The sequence below is a fragment of the Erythrolamprus reginae genome, chromosome 1 (genome assembly GCF_031021105.1).
Source record: "Erythrolamprus reginae isolate rEryReg1 chromosome 1, rEryReg1.hap1, whole genome shotgun sequence".
In the NCBI taxonomy this organism is placed as follows: domain Eukaryota; kingdom Metazoa; phylum Chordata; class Lepidosauria; order Squamata; family Dipsadidae; genus Erythrolamprus; species Erythrolamprus reginae.
Genome location: NC_091950.1, coordinates 294862292 through 294881873, shown reverse-complemented (window position 1 = coordinate 294881873; position 19582 = coordinate 294862292).

Genomic DNA, 19582 nt, shown 5'->3' with positions numbered 1-19582 from the left:
CTGATTAACCATAAATACCAGAGAATTTTATTTGCAGGCTAGAATTCTAAATAGGGAGCTAGAATTAGCAACTGATGAAAAAAATACATTTGGGTCTTCTTCTTCCTAGCATATTCCTGCGGGCGTAGGGATCCGCTTTTTGGATCATTGAGTACCACTATACACAGTCAGCTGCGTATCCAGGGTGTAGGCCTATGGCTTTCATATCTTTGCATATCAAAAATGCAATTTTGTACTGTCAATGAAACATGGCTTAGGAATGCCTTGAGCCTTCCAATATATATTTTTGCAGACCCCCAAGTCATCCAATAATGAGTCCCAAGTTTTTTAATAATAATTTTCCCTTTAAAATCTTTTAATTTTTAAAACTTTCCCAGTATCTAAAAGTAGTTTCTGTAGCCAACTATTTCTTGGGTGTCCTCAAAATATATGCTGGACACAACTTGCCTAGTAGCTAAGATGCTAACCTAGAAAACCAGATGACTGTGAGTTCTAGCAAGAAAGCTGATTGAATGACTTTCAGCCAGACAATCTCTCCCAAATCAATGTACCTCACAGGATTGTTATTGTAGCAAAAATAGGAGGAGGAAGGAATATATGATATGAGATACTTTTGAGATACTTTTAAAGTAATATAATCAGTATAAAAAGTTTAAAAATAAATAAACAAATAAAGATGACTATTTGTGCATATCCATTGTTCTACTAAAATTAAAACCAATTCAACAACTTACTACCTTATAATCGATATCTCAAATTGATTTTTTTTTTGAGGTGGCTTTCATACAAAATAGGGATAACCCAAAAGTCTATGTGTGAGAGAAAATGTGACAAGCCACGAAGGTCACACAGTCAGCTGAGAGTTCAAACTCCCCTTTAATGCTCCAAATTCCCCCCACATTTTTGGCAAGTTCCAGAACAAAACACCCACAGACACAGACTGCAGTCTATGGCTGAGTAAAACAAAGGAACAGGGAAATGAAACAAGGAACAAAGAAACATACAATGAGTCCACGATACAAAGAACAAACAATGAGTCCACAAAGTCAAGAAGAAGGCACTGAGTTCACAATGAATGCTTCTGTTTTTTTGTTTGCTTGCTTGCTTGCTTGCTTGCTTGCTTGCTTGCTTGCTTGCTTGCTTGCTTGCTTGCTTGCTTGCTTGCTTGCTTGCTTGCTTGCTTATTTACTTACTTACTTACTTACTTACTTACTTACTTACTTACTTACTTACTTACTTACTTACTTACTTACTTACTTACTTACTTACTTACTTATTTATTTATTTAGTCCAATACACAATGAGGGTTTTAGTGGGTATATTTCTATATACACATAGTAGAATACATGATGAAGGTTATAGAGGAGATACTCATAGTAAAATATATCTAAGAAATAATAGAAAAGAAAGTATAGTAATAGAACATATCAATGAAAGAGTAGAAGAAGAGATATAGGAATAGAAGAAAGGTATAGGAGATACAGGAGAGCAATAGGACAGGGGACGGAAGGCACTCTAGTGCACTTGTACTCACCCCTTACTGACCTCTTAGGAATCTGGATAGGTCAACAGTAGATAATTCTCCCCAGAGCGTCTTCTTAAATCTCAGTCTCAGGGGGAGAATGCCCCACCCCTCTTGTGAAGAGGAGTGGGGCATTCTCCTCCCAAGTCATCAGGTCATCCTGTGCTGTTCAGGCATTCCCTCCACTCTCCATGCTCAGGGATCAGGAGGGGGCAGTCCTTGCTCATTGTATGAGTTCCATCACTCCTCATCACCGTTCCCCGAAAGCTGCGCACGCGCACCCCAAAATATACCCCCGCACAGCCTTTTTCATGGCCGCGCGCTCCCCATCCCCGTGCCAGCCCGCGGGGGGGGGCAGGGAGGAGCCGGCAGCAGAAGGAAAGGGATCCGCAGCCGCCCCTGCCTTCCCACAGTTCCTCTGGCCCCTCGGCCTTTCGGCGCTGCCCCCGCCTGCCCCCTCTGCTCCTCCGCCGCCTCCTGCCTTTCGGCGCAGCTCCTCCCGCACCTAGTCCCAAAGGGGCTGTCGCTCAGACACTATACTTTTCCGCCCACACCGGAAAAAAATTAGAGGGTACATTGCTCCTCATGTCCATTGATTGCCTTCTCCCTGTGATCCTGCCCTCTGTTACTCCTTACTAACAAGCCATCCCAATCCTGAGGGGCCCTGGGCTGCCTTGCATGTTCCTCCCTGCATTTCTCTGAAGGCAACAAAACCATCCCTTGATCTCTGTCAGCTCCATCTCTGACTCATCCTCCTTCATAGATTCAGTCTCCAACAAGGGCATGACAGAAAAGAAGTTGGACACTATCTTACATAAAATGGAATTAACAAGATGTGGCTATTGTTGTCAGGTCTGGGTAATAAAAATTGCCCCTCTTCATATACTTAATGAAATCATGTTTAATGTTTGTTTAGATGTACATTTAAAACTTGGTTGAATACAGTAGCAACATTCTAGTAACTCACTGTGTCAAAATTAACTTTCTCTGCAGTGCTTATGACTTCCCAAAGGATTCAGGCACCAGGCAACTACACAAAAACAATTTGTAGATTTGATTGCAACTTGTCAGCTGTCTCTCAAACAGAAATTGCCAGTATAACAAGCCAGCAGAACAGATAGTTTCCGGCTGATATTTGTCTCATTTTGGAAATGGAAAGAAATGAATCATGGTATTTGATTTTCCAGCAAGGTTGATTTCCTAAAATTTCATCAACACAAGCTTTTACAAAAGATCAAAATAAATCTAATGAGGCAAACAGTGTCAGGAAGAAATGTAAAATATGAAAAGAGAAATACAACTACAACTTATTCAAGAAAATACAATTAAAATAATTATGGTTATATGAATCCAATAATTTCCTAAAATGGATTTTTAGTATTTTTTGATAAGCTGGATTCCTCTATTTTGTGTGTCACTTTAAGGAATCAAGATAAATACTAATGCTTTGTGTTCCTGAATTTCCTTTTAGATGTAGGTTTGGTCTTTTTATGTATAAGCAATACTGATTATTTGTTTTGAATCTTTTTTTCTCAATTGGATGAAATGTTGAAAGCAGCGTTTTAGTAGAAATAATTGCAAGTACAGTATACACCATTTCTAAATGGAAGAATATTAGGTTATAATCCCAGTAATTTGCAACTACAATTGTTATAACACAAGGTGTACATATTTGTAGCAGGTATTATTTGAAACATTTCTCTATAAAATGTTACTCTTCTACAACCTTTTCCCATTGTATCCATATGAAACAATATGAATAGAGTTAATGTTTTGAATACATCTGGGAATATAACCATATTGTTATTCTCTGACAGTTTGTCAGTGGTATGTCCTTGAAACATGGTGAATGCTGTTCACAGATGGTACTAATATCTAATGCAATAGTAGAATAATTCAATTATCTGGGTAACTAGACTTATTATATATTATATGGTTGTCAATTAATACTATAATTAGCAGAAGATGAGAGTTTTTTAGACTAGAAACAGTTTTTAAAGATTTTTTTTATCTAGGCCATAAATGAATGTTTTGTGTATTGTCACTTTCTAGAGATGAAGGATAATTATTTCTGAAAGGCTTATGTTCCTTCTATACAAGACAAGGTTATGAAATCAGTGCTTTATAATATCAAAGCAGTGTTCTTTGGCTGTTCATAGAAGTTGTTTTGTGTGAAAATCCCTAAAAAATACAATGATCTTCTGACATCAAATTCCAATATGGAGGTGCAGAAAACAATCAGACTTTCCTGTTTTTCTTTATGTATTTTGCACATCTAATTCTACCACATTCCAACCCTTCAAGAGGGAAACTAGTTCAGTGGCTAAAATCTGATTAGATTGCCAACTTCTTATAATTTTAGCATTCTTACACAAAAGAATAGAAATCTCACATGGTACTGCCATTGCCTTTTTTAGGTATTCAAACTTTTATATGAAATCCGGAAATATCATTGCTAACTAAAACAAAAACTTTTCCCTCTATATCTGAATGGTCCTTCCTATTTCATATATACTTGAAAAGGATCTATTAATGAAATAGCTTCCCAGTTTAGAATTTCTATCATTGGGTCATGGGTATTCATGAAAATGCATCTCTTAACTTTCATTTTCTTTCTTTCTTTCTTTCTTTCTTTCTTTCTTTCTTTCTTTCTTTACTTACTTACTTACTTACTTACTTACTTACTTACTTACTTACTTACTTACTTACTTACTTACTTATTCAAACAATTATAGAGTGGTAATTTGTACAAATAAAACATTAGATAAGTAATGATAAAAAGTAACAAAAGAAGACAATAGGACAGGGATGGTAGGCACAGTGGTGCGCTTATGCAAGCCCCTTACAGACCTCTTAGAAAGGGGGAGAGGTCAATTGTAGATAGTCTAAGGCTAAAGGATTTGGGATTAGGAGTAGAAACCACAGAATCAGGTAGTGCATTCCAGATGTTGATTACTCTGTTGCTGAAGTCGTATTTTTTGCAGTCAAGTTTGGAGCGGTTGACATTTAGTTTAAATCGATTTGGTGCTCTTGTGTTGTTGCAGTTGAAGGTGAAGTAGTCGTTAACAGGTAGGATATTTTGGTATATGATTTTATGAACTATAATTAGGTCGGAACAGAGATTCATATGTACTTGTATACATAAACAGATACACAGACATAATATGGTATATAAGCCTTCTTGAATTCTTTGGAGAAAACCCCTTACATCTTCTTCTCTTATTGCTTCTTCTCTTCCTAAGATGTATAAAGAGAAAAATGAGAGATGTCCCCTGAGAATGGGCTCCAGTTTAAGTCTGAAATCTTGGAAGACTAAACCTCTGATCCCAGATAGGATCTTGTAAAAATGTCTGTCCCTCTGTAAATGAACTCCTTCAGGGCTTGAAGTAAATCATAATGTTTGTTTGTTTGTTTGTTTACTAGAGTTGGAAGGACCTTGTAGGTTCTGTAATCCAACCCCCTGATCAAGCAGGAACCCTACACCACCCCAGATAAATGGCAATCCAATCTCCTTTAAAGCTTTAAGTTTTGAAGCATTCACAACCTCCACAGGCAAATTTATTTGTTTGTTTGTTTGTTTGTTTGTTTGTTTGGTCCAATATACAATAATATACAATGAAGCTTATAGAGATATAGGAGAGAAGATATATGAGATATAGGAGAGACTATAAGACAGAGGACGGAAGGCACTCTAGTGCGCTTATGTACACTCCTTACTGACTGTTCCACTGGTTGATCGCTCTCATTGTTAGAAAGTTCCTTATTTCCATGTTCAATCTCTCTTTGGTCAGCTTCCATCCATTGTTCCCTGTCTGGCTTTCTAGTGCTTTGGTAAACAGCCTGACTCCCTCCTCTCTGTGGCAGCCCCTCAAGTATTTGAATACTGCTATCATGTCTCCCCTAGTCCTTTTATTCACTAGATTATCCATGCCCACTTCCTGCAACCTCTCTTCATATGTTTTAGTCCTCTTATCATCCTGGTTGCTCTCTTTTGGACCTTCTCTACTATTTCAATGTCTTTTTTGTAGTGGGGTAACTAAAACTGAATGCAGTACTCTAGGTGTAGTCTAACTAGGTCTTTATAAAGTGGTATTAATACCTCCCTAGCGTTAGAGTGTATACCTCTGTTGATGCAATTTATTATTTTATTGGCTTTCTTGGGCGGTGCTGCACATTGTTGGCTCATATTTAGTTGATTGTCCATCAAGACTCTAAAATTTAAATTAACAATGGAAATTCAAAACAAAAATGATTCATAGTTCTACAAGGCCTGGGAGAAATGGTTCAGATGGCTATCCAACTCTAAAGATGACAAAGTGAAAAATAACCAAAATCGCTTAATATAAACCAAAATAAAGATATGTATAATCAAAAATCGGATCAAAAATAATTCAATCCCTGTCTGAGTTCAATCCACTTGATAATTATTAGAAATCTATTAATATTACAACCTACGATTAAGTTTCATTAACAAAAACAACAAATATAATCTATCTAAGTCGTCACAATCCAAAAGGCTGCTTGCTTGCAGGTACTACCTCTCCTCTCTCTATCTCTCTCTTCTTTCTTTCTTCTCTCTTTTTTACTCCCTTTTCTCCCTTTCTACCCCTTCTCTTTCCACATTACTGTTGGATTATCAAATATTACAGCTATAAGATTACTTAAATAAGAATTCTGAATACGAAATATTTACATATGGACAAATACTTGACATGTATATACAATAATATATATAAGCTGTGATATAACAATACTGTTTACCCCACTCCCCTCCCACTTCTCTTTTCTGTACTCCCATCCCCCTTTCCCCCTGTTTTATTCCTTTTTGTATAAATCAATAAAGTATTTTTTTTTAAAAAAAGACTCTAAAATTAATCTCACAGTCACTGCTGTTTAGCGTGGTTTCACCCAGTTTGTGTGTGTGTGTGTGTGTTGGGTTTTTTATAGTGAGAACCTTATGTTTTACACGAAACTCTGCCAGGCTCAGTTCTCACAGAATATTTCAATACATTCACTTATTGCTGCTAATTTTCTTTCCACATATAATTAGAACTGAATTTGAAAGACCTTTCTCAAAGAAACCTTCAAGAAATTGCATGGGATCCCTGGAGAGGCATTCATGTGAAAGAGAGTATGCATGAGTATTTGGTTAATACTAATTCTAATGAAACTTCTTAGTGATATAGATGTTAGAAAAACTAAATTGGTTTCAATGTTAAGTGCAAATTTTTTTGGGTGGTGGTGGGGTTACCAAAACCAAAATCAAGAACATAACATGTCCAAGATGAAACAAAGATTTTCAGAGTAGAATTGATTCTGAAAAATAATCCTGTTGACATGATTGTGAAAAGAAAGTGAAAGCACCAGCTGCTATGGGTCGCTTACTCTAATGCATATTGCACCACCACCAACAGAACTAATGACTTTCCTGAATTTACAACCCCAATTTTCCCATTACAAGGATCATTTGTTCCCACTGGGAGCCATGTATCCATAATATAATTCATTAAGACATGTTAACTAATTGCTACCTTTCTTTTGCAGTTAATTAAATCAAATGAAGTCAATTATACTTTTTCAGTTCCAGATTTTTCTTCTGCTTAACTAAATTAAAAGAGAGAGTTCACACACAAGTATTTAGATTTCTAAAAAAAATGAATGAAAATATTATCTGGAGCATAAGAAATAGCTTTAGTATTGTAAAGAGAAATAATAATTCACAAGTCAAAATGGACTGAAAGAAATACCCTATTTTCTCTAATTCTCTTAATGGGAAAGAATATCTCAACATCCCTCCTGCCAAATTTTACAAGAGTATTGCCTTTATAAAAAAGATAATTGCAGGACTGACAAAGGTAGCCTTAGAGTTTAGTGTATTAAATATAGGACTGTAGAGACTAGAGATAGAGAATGAATTGTGTTCAATTTAATTGCTTAAAATGACTTGATTTGGGAAGGAGGATGAGGCTGGGGGCAGGGATGAATGCAAAATATTGCACAGCAATTCCAACTTTTTCAGCCATATATTAATTTTCATTCTGTTTCCACCTGTATCAGCAGTTTTATTTTTTACTTCTGTTTTTTCATGTGCCTATCATCTCCTGATGTATGCATGTTTGTATGCAACATTACCTAATACAATAAATTTTAGTGCATATAAGCATTTTTATGGGGAAGAAAAAGGATGATTGAAATATAAGTGCATTTCTGCATTATTTGACAAAATTCAAATAATATAAGCATAAGGATCTACAAAGCACCAAGGGCTCTTCCTTTCTTAATTGGCCATTTGCCCTGTTCACAAACTCTGTTCCCTCAAAATAACATATTCAAAATCCTTTCTCTACCTGTTACATTTCTTCTGGCTATGGCTAAAAGCAAAATCAATTTCACAAGGAATCCTGCCTTCCATGTATGTGGGTAAATATAGAGGCTGTTGTTTGTCCAACAATAGTCATATCCTCTCTAATGAAAGACCAATATATATATATTCTTCTTTTTACCCAAGGGACAACGGATATCAACTCACTGAAATCTTATAATGAGTTTCAGGCAGATTGATATAGGTGATGGTGGCTTGGCCTGCAGAAAACTTTTATATAGTTTTTTTTAGCAGACTACATACTATCACATTTTATAAGATGACTTTATAAAGGGCCCATTTGATGTTCAGATTTTTCCCCTTAAAAAGGAAACAAATAACAACCTCTTAGTCTCTCAAGACTTCAAATTCCTTCCAGCTCTTTTTGCCTTCATTTCACCTTAGACAAAGCTGCCATCCATCCATCTTTTCTTGGACACGTGGCAAAAACCATTCAGCATCCATCTGCTATTTTATTTTTCTCTGAAATGGCTCTTCATTTTCTTTCTTTGAAGAATAAAGAGATGCTCTTGTGGAAAGGGGAACAGTGAATTTCAAAACTAAAAGTGACAACAAGTTCACATCCGAGTATTCTCTAAGTCACAATTGGAGTGCGATTCTGATACTTAAACAGTGACATGATAAATATTGTTCTGAATTTGAACACGCATCATTAAACAAGTGGCAGGAGGCATTTCATTTCTCAAACACACTATTGAGATACTATTCTCTATCCTGGTTGGAGCCAGCATTCAGGATGGATTGTCCTCGTCCAATCAGATAGAGCGAGTCTGGTTTTTTGCTTGCCAGGATCCACCCTGCTGTAACCCAGTTTTGACTTGGTCCTTCAACAGGACAGGCATTGGCAAACTGACTTCTTTTTTTTGGGGAATATTTTTTTATTAATTTCCATTAGACGGACAAACACAAACAACATTTAACATTTAAGGAGCTACCATTGCTCCTCTTATCGCAGAAGTCTAACTAATACAAAAAACCCCTAACTATAGTCTGATCAATGCAGAAATATAACATACATATACTATGTTCTTGTTAAATTTAACTCTGTATTCTTTATGTTAATTAATTTCTTATCTATAAAAATATCAAATACTTAAGCTAATATTAAAATATAAAAAATAAGACTTTAAAGTTTATAATATTGCAAAAATACTCTATATTTATGTTATTTTTAAACTATTCCATTCTATCTATCATTATCATGCAAACTGACTCCTATTCTGAAGACTGATTCTTCAAATAGGCCCCTTTTTTCCTACAAATTACTCCTCATTTACCCTAGACTTGCAGGAGATTTTCTTTTTTATTCCAACTCTTTGCAGTCAGAGCAATCTGTTCCAGCTTCCTTAGCTTTGCTATTTACAGGGGATCTCCAGCAGGCAGCTCTCATTCCTCTTCCTTCTCTGTAGAAATCTTCTCTGTACAAATCGATGGTGAGACCACACTTGGAGTACTGTGTACAGTTCTGGTCACCACACCTCAAGAAGGATATAATGGAACTGGAAAAGGTGCAAAAAAGGGCAACAAGAATGATAAAGGAAATGGAGCACCTCCCTTATGATACCAGGTTGCAACGCCTTGGTCTCTTCAGCCTTGAAAGACGGTGTTTAAGGGGTGACTTGATCAAAGTGTATAAAATCATGCATAGGATAGAAAACGTGGATAGAGAAAAAATATTTTCTCTATCACACAATACTAGGACAAGGGGGCACTCCCTAAAGCTCATAGGTAAGAAAGTTAGGACACATCAAGGGAAATATTTCTTCACCCAGGGGTTGTTGGTTTATGGAATTCACTTCCAGAAGAGATCATGAGAGCTGTCAGCCTTGATAGCTTCAAGGCTGCCAAGTGTATTGGTGGTTATTGAAACAGATGTCCATGTGCCACCTCTATGTTGGTTGAGGCAGGCAGGATTCCCTTGAGTATCATTTGTTGGGGGTTAGGGGAAAGGGAGGGTCCTGCCTTCTCTTTCTGCTCAAGATCCCCATGGACAATTGGTGGCCCACTGTGTGACACAGAATGCTGGACTCGGTGGGCTTTGGCCTGATTCATCATTGCTCTTCTTATGTTCTCTCGGAAGACACCAGAAAAGCAGCTTGAGGAAAATAAAAAGCAGAAAGGAAGAGCTTCTGTTCTGCATTAGGAGTGGTTTGTGTCATACTACTGGAGTGTACAGAACCCTTGAGTTATCAAGAACACGCACAGAGGAAAACATGGGATTCCAGCAGATATCCAGGAGATATGAGTAATTATTCAGTCATATAAAACAGTTACATTAAAGTGTATGAAATAGTGTTTACTTTAGAAATAACACAGTCAAGTTAAATAGTCCGGGGTCATTCACATTCCAATCAGTCAATATATCTCAATACAATAATAATATTACAAGTCTGTCTTTGTCTTACATATCAAACATACATTACAGCTTACAAAGACATCAAACTGTCATCAAACACACAGAGTTTACTACATCATTCACAGTGAATCAGCAGAAAGAAGTGATGGAGCAGAGAGAGAATCATGCTCTTTGGCTCTGTCTTAAGGCAATTTGCAACACTACCTCCTAAAGCTATAGTACTTCAATAAATACAAGCATTAATTGTTGGCTTGTTTATATATTGCAAACCCAACTGTCTTGTACTGTACATAGTATTAACAATCACCAACCCCCTCTCCCCCATGTCCATTCCCCACTAAGATCAGGGGCTAAAATGAAGCAATCAGCATCCAGACACCAGACAATAAAGTCTTTGATTATCCCCCATGCTTCAAACACCTGGGTTTGCCAACCACAAACACCTTAGCCTCCCACTGAGTGAGTAAGCCTCCAGCCGGAGTTATCTCATGCAATGATTTCTCAGCCTCAGCACAGCCATTTTCAACCAGGAAAGCTACTTCAGGGGAATAGGGAACAATCCTAGATTTAAAACATTTAAATAGTTAGGTGGAATATCAAAAATTTAAGATGCATTCCCTTTCCTCCATTCTGGCCTCCATTCGCCAAGGGGATTTCATGGCTTCCTTAGACCTATCAGAAGCCTTTTTCCACATCCCTATCCACAAGCACCATTGGAGATTCCTCCATTTCTGTTATGACAACTAACACTTTAAGCCCACTCAAGCCGCGGTGCCACTACATCAGATACGTAGGCTACACACGCTCCATTGGACAAGGTATATCGAGCAGCCACCTGGGCTTCTCCTTCACAATTTATCAGACATTACAAGATTGACTCATATGCTTCAGCAGATGCAGCCTTTGACTGTTGAATTCTGCAAAGAGTGGTAGACAGTACTTCATAATTATTTACCTCTGACAGTTCCCACCCAGGAGACTTGATGTTTTGGTATGTCCCATCCTGAATGCTGGCTCAAACCAGGATGGAACATAGGCATTGGGACTTACATGATATGCCTCTTCTCATCCATTGGAGTCAGCATTCAGTTCCACCCTTGAACTGTCTATGGACCTTTTTTTCTCTGCTCATTATTATTTTCAGCTTTATGCCTTCCTTACGATAAGGGGATGGGAGTCAACCAGGTACTTACTGGTGTCAACAGATAGTTATGTCAAGTCTAATTTTCAGATTCATCAAATCTGAATCACAGCAGGGTGGATCCTCGCAAGCAAAATAAATAAATAAACAGACTTGGTCCTCTATCTGATTGGACAAGGACAACCCATCCTGAATGCTGGCTTTAACAGATGAGAAGAGGTATATCAGGTAAATCCCAACTAGTTAAGTATTACATATGGTCATTAATGCTTTTATGTACTTCTTCCATAAAAGACAGAGCAGACAGACATAAAAGACAGAGCAGATTAGCATAGCAATAAAAAATCTCATCTGCCGAAGAGAACAGCAATTCAAAACAAACATGAATAGCAAAAGAAATCATAGCAACTGTACAGATATTCCAATCTTTACCAAATTGTGGTGGTTTTTTTTAAAAAAAGAATAGTTATATCCTGAAAAATACTCGGAGAGTTAACTGGTAGAATTAGCAGTTGTTTATTCGGCTAGAACTGACAGGGTTAACGCAAACGGGTTACAGTTAAAATCGCTCTTTAAAAAGTGCAGCGGCTTTGTATTTATAGAGTTCACAAAGTAACAAAGTCTATCTGACATGGTAACAAGTCTCCCGCCAAATGAAGCAACCAATCAGGACGGCTTAGGAGGCTCCATGCAGATTCTGAACTCTGGAACCTTCTTCATGAATATTTAACATATCCTTTAGCAATAACCACTGGTTATTGACATCTTGACATCTCCTATGGGGGTTACTTACTGTCTAAGTTTATAAACTGTGCTAAACCATAATGGATTTGGGTTAGTGTGCAGCGTGAAGGCAATTATTTTGTTTCTAAGTTATGGTTTACTGTTTAGCTTCACTTCTACTGTGTGAAGCTCAACAATATACCATTTCTTTCAGAGGTGAGCTGCTGCTGGAACAGCTAATTGTGTGCAGCTCTGCAGCTCTGGAATGTGAGTATGGGATTGTACGCAATTATGCTTCCTGTACCTGTGCAGGTAGCAAACTCTCGCACAGGGACGCCTGTGTGGGCAGGTTTCAGTGAGATTTTTTTCTTCCCCTCTGCTTTCTTTGGAGCAGCTTACCTGTTAAGATGAAGGTGGCTCCTGCTCTTATGGCCTTCATAGAACTAGTGAATATTTGACTCTTTTGGGAGGCTGAGTGTATATAGCCATCAAAGTGAAAATGTGATTGTACAGCTGTAGTTAATCAATCAGTCAATATATCTTATCCTAGTTAAAATAAGTTGGAATATCACCATAATACTTTGTGATAAGCTGATTTATTATACAGTTGATTTGACTGGGAAGGCACCCATAAAACTTTATTAAAACTGGCTGATTCAAATGATTTTGAATTAAAAATTTGCATACTGAATATCTAATTATAATTTGCTGGGTAATGAACAGGTTTGGAAAAATGAGCCCAGTACAATTAGTATTTTCTGTTTACACTGATTAGTTGAATTAATGATATTAAAGTAGTTTAAAGTCATAAATTAAGTAGTTATAAACTCTCTTTCTCTAAAGATTCATATTGTTTTAACAAATGTTAAGTCTGTTGATGCAGAAAGTACAAAACAAATATTAACAGAATATAATTAAATGAAATTTACTAATCAATAGCATAATATGTTTTTATAATGATGTGTTGTTGAGTGTTTGTAATTAGTTACATCTTACTATTTTAAAGTGTACACTTGGTTATATTTATGAAACAAGTGTACTTGCAGAATCACAGAATCGGTGCTACATGCCACATGAACATTTGATTCTTTTCCTATGTACTTGGAATTTTGTGGCCGATAAAAACTCAAATATTTGTGCCATGTTTCCTTACTATTAAAGAATATTAATCATACATATAGCTTTAGCTTTAGGCTGAGCACAACATGTAATTTTTTATTTTAGACACTAATTTTGAGTAAAAGAGAAGTCATCTACCAAATTTCCTTTCTCTAAAATATCACCCAGAAATAAAGCTAACTTTATCAAGACATGAGTTAGATAGTACAGGATTCAGAAACAACTTCAAAGGCTCAGGAGATCTATGGAAGCTTCAACACAAAATGGCCTCAGCTCTTCTTTCTTCTCAAAACCAGTTATTTTTGTAGACAAAGATAGATAGTCTGATATATTTCCTATAAAGAATGGAACTGTGAAGGTTTTACCATTGTCATTCCTCACTTGCTCTGTTTGGCCTAGCAGAATATTTAAAATGTGCCCTGGATAGATATGATGAAAGTGTCATAACATAGCTTCTTTCTGAGACTATTTCATGTGCTTCCGTTATAGCAAGGCTTAGAAGTGGGATCATGGTCAGATTATAAAGTTACAAAAAGGGAACAAATCTGCAATGTTGTTATAGATTTCTTGGGCAATTTCACTGTCACTTTGATGAATAAAATGCCATACATAGATTTTGACAAGTACACATTTTTGATATTCTGTAATTTCTAGTTATTTTAGCCTTTGTTCTTAATTGAGAGCATTTCAGTTACAAATAAAGATTTAAAATTATAATTAAAGCTGAATCACCTCCAAGTATCTATAAATAAATATACTTCAATAATACAATTTATTTTCTCCTCCCATACTTCCTTGCTTGGGTAGTTTCAAAACTCCTCCATGCTGGAAAAACAGCCAGAAAGATCAATATTTATGCTCTGTTTTAAATTGAGTCTGATTTATGAAATCCATTTGATTTTAAAAATCAAATTGATTTCTTTTCTTAGAGAGAGGGATAAATGTTAATTATAAATCAAGGAGAAATCTACTTGAGTGTTTAATAGATTGGGAGATGCCTTGATCATAATATATCTTGAATTCAGGAAAGCATATGACAAAGTCTTCACTTATAACCTTATTTATAGAATGGGCATTGGGCCTACCTGATACGCCCCTTCTCGTAGGGTGGAGCTAGCTTCCAAGGATGAGAAGACATTGCCCTTTAGCCAATCAGGACTGAGTCTGCAAGATAAAAACACCCTTCTACTACCACTTACCCTCTTTTGTTGAGGGATGATGTTCAGACCTTGTTCTCCCATGTCAGTCACAATAAGTCTCTTCGTAATAGTAACAATGCTCCACAATTAGGTCAAAAAATAAGGGTGGGATTTGGAGACTAGCTACCCCCTATGAGAAGGGGGTTAACAGGTAGGTCCAAAGCCCATTCTCCACAGTGGGTGGAGCTAGCTTTCAAGGATGGGACATTCCAAAGCCTTGTGTCCCTTGGGAGGGTGATATTATTCCTGGCTGGCACCCCAATCATCCTGAGTCACTCGTTGTAATGCCATTGCCCAACGGCTACTTCCTGTGAGGCAAACATGTCTAGTTTATATTGAAGGATGAATGGCATCAGGGATGACCAAGTAGCTGCACAGCAGATCTCAATGAATGCCTGCATTGTCCAAGTGGCGATGGTTGTGCGCTGCATGTAGAATGTGGTAAAAAAGGCAATCATAAGACAAAGCAATAACAGAGCGAATCCAATGCCCCATCATTGAAGATGATGGATTATGACCCAGAGAGGCCAGCTGGGACAAAATGAAGAGGGCATCTGTCTTGCGAAAGGAAGAAGTACATTGTACATAAGTATCCAGAGCCCTATATAGGTCCAGCAGGTGCCAGCATTCTTCTGGGGCAGTAGTTGGAACCGGGTAAAAACTGAGGAGAACTATTTCATGTGCCCTATGAAAGTAGGAGTTCACCTTTGGAGCACAGGTAGTCTAAGTACTAGCCTGTCTGAGTGAAAAAATCCCCCCAACTCAGAGATTTGGTGGGCCAATGTCACCACCATGACACCACCATGAGAAAAACAACTTTTGTAAGTCAAATGTCTGAGGGACATGGTTGCTAAGGGCTCAAATGGGTCCCCCAACAGTGCCTGCGGTATGCTGGTTAGGTCTCAAGTCAGGAATCAATGAACTGTGGGTAGGCACATGTTAGTTGCAAACAGGGCTTATCTGCAAGACAGGGCTCATCTGCAAGACAAAACCATTGACAGAGCTTCAAGCTGGCGATGGAGTGTGTTCAGAGAAAGGTCCTTGACCAGACCTTGGTGCAGGATCTGGCGAACATTAATAATGGAAAAGTCGACCAGGGAGTACTCCACCTGTCTACATCAGTTACAAAAAGTATATTTGTTCTATGGATGGTCTCCTGGGGACCTGGTGGCATGTCAGAATGATCTGCTCAAGTGCCAAGCAGCCAGTTGTAACCAGTATGGATTTTCCAGGGGAGGGAGGGAGAGAGGAAGGAAGGAAAGAAAGAAAGAGAAAGAGAAAGAGAAAGAGAAAGAGAGAAAGAAAGAAAGAAATAGATTGATGATGGATGGGTGGGTGGATGGATGGATGGATAGATGGGTGGGAGGATGTGGGAGAGAGGGAGAGGCATTTCAATGAACAGGACAAACAGCCACATACATTCCAGAAAAGTTACTACAATTATCTGACATAAATTAATCCAGTAGAATATTAAATTAATCCCAAATGATTAAAAAAAAATTCCGTGTCATCTGCAGCAAAATCCAAATAATTTGAAGGTTTTTCTTACAGATAAATTATTCAGCAAATGTATCTTCTGACTGTCAATTTTGGAGATTAGAACAAGAAGCAACGAACCACTGTGGCATTCAGTATGTTGTTATCACTAAGAATATCTGTTTAAAAGAATAATTTGTAAAATGTCACATTTAATAGTTCCTATTATAAACCTTATTTTAGCAACAATAAAAACAGCATTTGCATGAAGTGATGTTCACATGTGAACTCCCACAGCTCACATTTATGTGACAGCCATTTGTTAAGTTAAGCAGTTCATTCTCAACTCCTGTTGATTTTCCTGCAGGACATGAGATTTAAAAGAGCCTATGCTCAGTTATAAATGTAGAAATTAACTGAAAGCTTCACAATGTCACAGCAAAAATGATGAAATTAATTTTATTTATTTTAAAAATGTTGCACAAGATCGTGTGTACAGTAGTACCTTTAGATACGAGCTGCTCCACATGCGAATATTTCAAGATACGAGCCACAAGGGGAGAGAAATTTCTGTTCCAGTCCTGAGCTCAAATTTGGGATACGAGCCGAGCGTCCACTAGGTGGCGCAAGAATCCTTGCTTTTGGTTATCTCGGAGGGGAAAAACAAAGTCTAAAGCGATTTGTTCCAGATACGAGTTGCTCGACATACAAGCTCCCTTCTGGAACGAATTATGCTCGTATCTAGGGGTACTACTGTACTTCCTTAAAAATAAACCATTCAGCCATTACATAATGAATCAAACCATTTAGGATTCCAATCCATACCTCCCAGCAGAAGTTTGACCAGTTTGAGAAACTGTAAACAAATCTGCAGTTCAATTATATCACACGTTAACCAGTCCTAAAATACATGGAAATTTCACAGAGATCAAATGGATCATTTAGATCAGCCATCATCAAATGTAATGTCAACTGTGTCTGAGAGGAATAGAGAAACAAGCCTTGGTGGTGCAGTGGTTAGAATGCAGTATTGCATGCTAACTTTGCTCACTGCCAGGAGTTCGAACCCGACTAGCTCAAGATTGACTCATCCTTTACTCTTCTGGGGGTAATATGCTGACCCTGTAAACTGTTTAGAGAGCATTGTAAAGCATTATAAGTCATGGTGGCACAGTGGTTACAGTACAGTACTGCAGACTATTTCTGCTGATGGACGGCTGCCTACAATTTGGCAGTTCAAATCTCTCCAGGCTCAAGATTGACTCAGCCATCCAGCCTTCCAAGGTGGGTAAAATGAGTACTCAAATTGTTGGGGGCAATATGCTGACCCTATAGACCACTTAGAGAGGGCAGTAAAGCCCAGTAAAGCGGTATATAATTCTAAATGCTATTGCTTATTTGACCCCTATGACAATCATTAAGTGTGGTACCACATGATTCTTGACAAATGTATATTTTATTTTATGTTCGCTGAGAGCATATGCACCAAGACAAATTTCTTGTGTGTCCAATCACACTTGGCCAATAAAAATTCTATTCTATTCCATTCTATTGCTATACAATGTTAAATAAGTCTAAATACTATTTCTATGCCCAAATTATGCACTAATTGACCTCCTATATATTGTCAGAAACATTGATCAGGACAATCATCAGTGCCTGACTGACTGGATTAAGCAAATTGTGGGACTAAAATCAGTAAGGCTCAGAAATAATCCTGAACAACTACTAGCTTTTTATTCGGTGTGGTTCATGGCTTGTGGCTTGGTGAGGTGAGAACAAAAAAACCTTAAGCCTTTGGCTGTGCTTTCCACTAAGTATCTTTCCCTAGTGATGATTATTTTGATTAAACTTTGTTAATTGCTTACATTAACATTACATAATTGAATAGACTGTGAAACACACACAATGGAAGAATAGTGAAGATGACAGAATTAACAGAGAGGGCAGAAATGACTTATCTAATTAGGAAAAGAACAATAATTTCATTTCTTTGTAACTGGAAAACCTTTTACTGGATAAATAAATGAACTTGTGATTTATCAGTCTGATTATTAGGAAGGGTAAACTATGAAAAGGAGGAAATTATATTGCAAATGTAGAGAAGGAGGGTAAAATATAGATATATTTCTAAGCACTGTTAAAATTGATATTGTAGCTTATTCTGTCTTTTTTCTTTTTCTCTCTTTCTTTTTCTTTTCTTATCCATTTGCTACAAATATTTTTCCTTATTAATTTATTCATTAAACTCTGTTGTTTTTAACTTTTTAAAATTTATTGAATATAAATTAAAATAAAAATGCTACACAATTTAATAAGAACATATTTTTACCCTTTGTAAAGTGGAGAAAAAATATCCTTTAAGGAAAAAAAAATTCTGGTGTCAGAAGAAGTTAGATTCTACCAAAGGAAGAGCTGTAGTGGTGCAGTGGCTAGAACGCAGGCTAACTGCATCCCCACAGCCAAGAGTTCAATCCTTACACTTCAAAGTTGACTCAACCTTCCAAGGTCAGTAAAATGAAGATTGAGATTGTTGGGGGCAATATGTGGACTCTGTAAACAACTTAGGGAGGGCTGCAAAGCACTATGATCTAAATCTAAGTGCTATTGCTAAGTGCTAAAGGTTCCTATTGCTGCTTAGTGATTTCGTTTTTCTCTCACCCCCAGATCAGCTTACTTTTAACAGTTGCAATGACATTGATGAAATGGAGGTTTACTAAGGGACATTGACTACATCTCCAGGAATGATATATCCTTGATGTATTGCTTTGAATACCTCCACATTCTCCTGTAGTTAAAGTCTTGTTTTACCTAGAGAGCTGTGAGATGTTATTGATTTTCTTTTCTGTATGGAAAAGACCACTGCCTCTAGGTAAAAGGTATATATTGGATTACTGCTTCTTTTGCTTCTAATTTCCACTTTTTATATTCCAAATTTATTAGTTTTGCTTTACCCTAAATTGTTTGTGCTTGGTGTCAGAGAGACAAATAGTCAGATGGGGGGGTGGGGGGTGTTTGACCATGGATAAAAAAAAAACATAGTATCATCTGTTGCATATGCACCACAGCTTGTAATGTGATCCAGTCAAATTTATAAACCACATGGATGTTTCATTTTTTAAAATAATGACAATCTGAAAGTTAAAAACCACCAAGCTACTACCATTTATCTCAAGTTTCAAATTTTCACAGTAAAGCAGCATCAAGAGAAATAGGATGAATTGTATTTTAATAATAAAAGCAAAGAGTAATTTTTCTTTTTTCCCCAAAATCCCAGGTGTAAAGCTCTTACCTCCTGAGCTCAGTGCAGTTCTTCAGAAGTTTCCCTTCTGTTCTTCAAAAACAGCAGGTTAAAAAAGCTTAACATATTTCCTACTAAACAAAAATAACAAAATATTAATGTTCAGTTTCTGTTTAGGGAAGTAAAGTTGTGCCAGAAGGACATTTGGTAGTATCTTTTCATCTACAAAAATCATCACCATCATATTCCCAGTTACGTTGCTAGAAAACTAGGTCAGTGGTCCACATTTGAAGCTTAGCTATTCTGGAATCTGGATAGTATATCTGATAATATTGGAATAATGGTTCATATTTTAATTTTCATTGCTGGCTTCCTTGAATGCCAGATGGAAAAAAATGAGTTATAAAAAAATATTTTAATTGT